Genomic DNA, 5,726 nt, shown 5'->3' with positions numbered 1-5,726 from the left:
TCTCCATTAGTTTTTCGTGATTTAAAAACTTATAATTTAATGTAAAGAATTCCATGATGTGTTGTTATGTAAGTAATTACTCAAACTAGGACCATTGTTTAAGATTTCATTATGAGATTTTAGATTTTGACAATTCACAATAATCTCTTTTCAGAGAAACCATTCGTACCAATTATAAGGAGATAAATGTTTAACGCAAAATTCATTGGCGGGTTCTGTTTGGTTTTCGTATCAAGTCTAATTTAAAACTAATAAGAATCGTACTGAATATGATTTACATTTTTGCCCAAAAACATACATTTTCAGCCCAAGTTTCATTGAATTATAATGTCGATTTCCACTCTCGGGTGCACTAACGTCGTTTTCGAACTACATGCTTGCGACATGTTTTGTGTTTATACAACGAGATTTAGTAGAACCGTTAATCTACTAATTTTGCGCATACTGGCTATTCGTACGCGAAAGTGAGTGCCCATGAAAAAAACGAATATTATTTTCGCGCCGCGAAATCCAATGTGAAATGGCTATTCGCACTCGCGTGCGAATAGTCTATTGCGTTATGGAATGGCTAATCGCACGCGCGTGCGAATAGTCAAATCCAATGTGAAATGGCTATTCGCACTCGCGTGCGAATAGCATCAGCCTTTTGAATTTATCGATTTATTCTGGCACTTATTGGAATTGTGTTCGTTGGTGCGATTGAGTTCAGTGCGGGATGTGACAGGTGATAGTGACTCTTGTGCCACCTCTGCGCACACAGATTGGGGACAAATAAATCCGAATTCACTTCGTTTAGAAATTTGAAAATGTGGCGGCAGGGCAAATTCATTGTCGTGCGACTCGTTTTCCGTAAAAATTTCTTGGTATTCGCCATATGTTATTACTGCACCACCATCACCACGTTATGTGAACTGAACCTTGTTCCTTCGCTCGTATTCGCACAGCAGTTTGTCGAAAATATATGGCGTCAACAGTTCGTTGAACTTTTGTAGAATCAAATCGTCAAAACGAACTCTCAATACTTTCATCGATTGCTTCACGACTTTGATATCCTTCTCCGAGGATATGAGAGCGTAGGACTGAATAATATTTTCGAAAAAGTCCAACAATAGTGTTTTCCGATAATTTTCAATTTCTGGTTCAGACTTTCGACCCTATTGTTCGTGTAACTTTTTGGTTCATCTGTTTCGAAAGTTTTTAAAATTGAAGCGGCATTGTTTCTTTGAATTTCAATTGAAAACTGTTGAATCAGGAAATTTGTAGACCTTTTTTCTCCAGTTTTTTCTTTCTAAAAATCCTTGTCTCTTCACCCATCGGACCAAATGTTTCAAATGCAATAAGGTATGCTAAACTGATGATGCCATCTTAAAGTTCCCTTTTAATGATTGCTTCGACACTAATTTATTTTACCGGAAACGTGCACATAATTAAATGAAAGCATTTCCGCAAAACAGACGTTTTGTAAATTAGCGCCTAAAATAATTTGAGGTTTGTTGTGTGACTCACGGCTAGCTTCACAGCAGACTTGTCAAAAATTGTGTTTACCTGAATGGCAAAATATTTTTTATTTGATTTCTTCAACATTCTGCGACTGAATTTGCAAACAACTTATTTCAGGAAGATGCTAAACACATAAATTTAGAAAATTGAACATTGGGATGCACAACAAACATTAAATTATTGAAGAAAAATAAAATTTTCTGATCACACACGCCGGTCAGGGAAACTAATTTGATTTTAAAATTATTTCGGAGAATTTTCGTCACTTCTTTTTGGGACACTAATTATTGCACACACTGAACTGCTTCCTGTCCAAAAATTGAACTAAATCACTTCCTACAGTGAACGACATCTCAAATGTCTCACTGTCAAATTTTTCTGAGAATTTTATTGTGTCATTGCAAATTCACAATGACATTCTCTGAAAAAAATGACAGTGAGACATTTGAGATGTCGTTCACTGTATTTAATGAAAAATCACAAACTTTCAACTCAGATTTGATCAGAATTAAAAAAATTTCTGTTGCGATTTGACATTAGTCAAAACAAAAATCCATTGAACTATGGGCGGGTGAATAATTGAAAATATGAAAGTGGCAAACTTAATACCTTATGTGGAATTTGTGTGGAAACTGGCGCAAATCACATATTTTAGGAATTTATAAAGTGGCAAATATTCTCGAATTTAGGTAAAATCGGCAAACGACGAGACACGGGTATCTTTATTTGCGATTTTGAACAAATTCAAGCGAGAAAATCGAGGAAAAAACCGTTTTTGGCTTACCTTATTGGAGTAAAGTAATAATCGCGTTTCAGTGCTACGTATGTAGTGATTATGTTTGCGTCTTTCTGCTTGATCGTGTAACTCATGTAGTTGCTCCATTCATTTTTTCCGTGCAGCGTCCATGCAGATCTTGTGGGATGCCAATATGTATTGAAATGCTCTATGACCAACAGCACTTTCATCTCGACCAATTCGCGGTAGAGAATTTCGTATTCGGACACGCTTCTCGAATATGCCATTTTCGACAATAGCTCCAACACCAGTTCGCGTTGCAGAGTCAGGCCCGGACTGGCCATACGGTGAATTCGAGGGAATTCCCGATGGGCCTTTTGGATTTTTGAATGAGAATTTTTAATTTGTGGGCCTTTTTAAATTGAGTTGCATGGAGCCCCCGATGGGCTTTTTCGAGCCACTCCGGTACTGTGCACAGTTGTGATTTCCCTGTTGAAGTTTCTCAGTGCATGGAAAAGACAAATTTGAATTGGGATGCCGTTGAACATTTGTGAGAAAACCGTACGTTCGGCCAAATCTTTGTCACTTATTATGACCTTTGTGCGAACCCAACTCGGATTGAGTTCTTTGAATGCGTCGATCATTGGTGTGATACATTCGATCAATTCACTTTTGATGAACCACAAGCGAGCGATTTCTGATTCACCGTTACCGTCGACATTCAAAATAATGAAAAGCGGAATTCTACGTTTGTTGAGTTTGTACGTTGCGTCGATCAGTAACAAATCCGGGAACTTGTCAAACATCATTGCCATCCGTTGATCTTGCAAAAAAAATGCTCAATAGTTCGTTGTTCTCGTACACAGCAACTTCAATTCTGGCATTCGGAATTTTCTGCATGTTTTCGAGCAGCTTTTCTAATTCCGTTGCTTCTGCGACTGATGAATTTCGTGGTGTATTTTACTTGCTATGTTTTGGATCGATTTCAGCGCGACGGGTCTACCATTACGTTGGTTCATTAATTCTTTCTTTATTAGCTGTTTGTTTCCTCTACATTTCAACTTCTCGACAACGACTGCCACCTCTTCCGGTTTCAAACGCATATTTTCTGAATAATGAAGATACGTCTGAAGATCTGTATTGTGGTTTTCATGAACTGCATTGGCAGCAGCTACCTTGTACTTTTCGCCACACAGGACAATTTTGACCTAAAATTTATTTAGGAATGAGTTGATTCACGCTTGTCATTTCAAATTAAAACCTAACCTGAAATGGACAATTCCGCTTGATTGTAGATGACAAACGCATGCCCTTACTCGTACATTTCCTTTCATTTCCAGCCTTACACGATAGAGTTAGTCGGTTGTACATAAACACTGATGAACGTTTATCAGTCGAGCTTAATTTATTCGACCCGGGTACAAATAGCAAGCGCTGTGTTGTGTGGCTATTTGCACCCGGGTGCAATTAGCAGACCGTTTGGGGGACAAATAGCTAGTGTTGTGTTGTGTGGCTGTTTGTACTCGGGTACAAATAGCAAGCGTTGTGTTGTGTGGCTGTTTGTACCCGCATACAAATAGCAAGCGCTGTGTTGTATGGCTATTTGTACCCGGGTACCAATAGCATCGGCCTGAAAAACAATCATCTTTCCGTCTTTGTACCACAAGAATCACAAGTATTTTCGGTCTTCTTCTGTTATACCAATTTGAAGAAACGCTTTCGTTATGTCTGATATGAAGAAACAAGATAAGTAACGTCGGTATATCATTCAACAAATTTTGACCTTTTTCCAGACAGTCATTTAGTGCCGGATAACCTTTTGACTTTGTCGATGCGTCAAATACTGGTCTTATGGGCGTCGATAAGCTTTTTTCATTGAACATGGGATGGTGTGGTAAAAAAACTTACTGATGTTTCATCATGTTTGTCTGTAACTTCTTCTATAATTCCCAACATAGTTTATTCTAGTTTATTCAGACCTTTCAATTTCGCTATTGAAGAATGCAATCTTCGTTCGGCAATTTCTTTGTTTACTGAAACTGGCGGATGGTCCTTGATCCAAGGTAACGCTACCATGTATCTTCCATCATTCATTCTACTTAGATTGTTCTCAAAATGAATCAGTGCCGACTTGGCCAATTCTGCTTTGCTTTTTTCTTGTATGGGATCGTGAATTCCAATAATGTCGAGGTTCCATAAATCGTGAATACTTGCTGCGGTAATATAAGTTGCATGTATCAAAAGAACCGTGTTAGTTTCGTTCCTCTCATCAGAAGAGGTACACATTAACGTCCAACCGTATCTTGTTTCGACTGACACTGGTCTTGTAGATATTCCCAGTGTACAATTTGCTTGTTATATTTGCACCAAACAGAATGTGAATTGGACATTCTTTCTTTATTTCGTCAGACAAATTGATACCTTGTTCTTTAAATTCAATTAAACATGGACCGTCAGGAGTAGGGTTGATTGGACCACAGATTTTTTCTAATGTTGCCGTACTTTGGTCATGAGACCACCAAATAGCGAGTGAACCAGCTCTATTTTACCTACTGGCTTTAGTCCAAATTTTTTAACGGCAGGACTGGAAATGTAAGACCTTCCAGAGCCAGAGTCGATTAATGTCCGTGCTGCCTGTTTCTTGAGAGGACCATGCATGTTCAAAACAAGGGTTTGCAAAATAACATCGAACTCATCACACGCTGAATATGCATTTACTTCTCGTAAAGTTTGTTCATTCTTCGTACAGACAATCTTAAAATGGTTTCCACCACACTCAGAACATTTTACAAAAGCTTTGCAGTTTCGTGCAAGATGAGATTCTTTTAGACATTTGAAGCACTTCCCTTCTATTTTTGAGAACCACTCCTTCTATGATAGTTTCGGCGTATTAAAACATGCTTGGCTGGAATGCGCTTTACCGCAGAAAATACACTTGATGCTCTCGGATTGACTTAGAAGATCTGTCGTAGTGACAACATCGAACAACCTCTTCTTCTTCGGAGTTCTTCCTTCTAATTCATCTTCGGGATTGACTCCACGTTTCGCCATTGATATTCGGATGTTACTTTCTACTTCGCCTTGCAGAAAAGTCATCAGTTCTCTTAATTGATCATTATTATTGTCTGCAACATTCAAATTGCGTTGGTTTCGTATTGGTTCCCATGTGATCAGTACTTCTTCTGATAAAGCCGATTCTACAAGCGGATAGAGCATTGTTGCAAAATTGTCCGAAGTCACGCCCAGTGATTCTAATGCTCGAAGTTGAGTGGCCAATTGGTAGTATAATGATGCCAGTGAAAGTTTCTGTTCCCCACACTTGTTGGTTAATACCAATTTTAGCAAGTTACTGTTGGTTTCTCAGATTTGCAGGGCAGTAAATACACCAGGGGGATACAAAATATATGAGACTTTATTGCAGAAACGTTCATTCCAATAGAATATGATAATCAGACTGACCAGTATACTAGATTAGTGAGTTAATTGGATT

The sequence above is a fragment of the Bradysia coprophila genome, unplaced genomic scaffold, assembly GCF_014529535.1.
Source record: "Bradysia coprophila strain Holo2 unplaced genomic scaffold, BU_Bcop_v1 contig_439, whole genome shotgun sequence".
NCBI classification, from domain to species: domain Eukaryota; kingdom Metazoa; phylum Arthropoda; class Insecta; order Diptera; family Sciaridae; genus Bradysia; species Bradysia coprophila.
The sequence above is the reverse complement of the archived record's forward strand: the minus strand, read 5'-3'. Positions refer to the sequence as shown.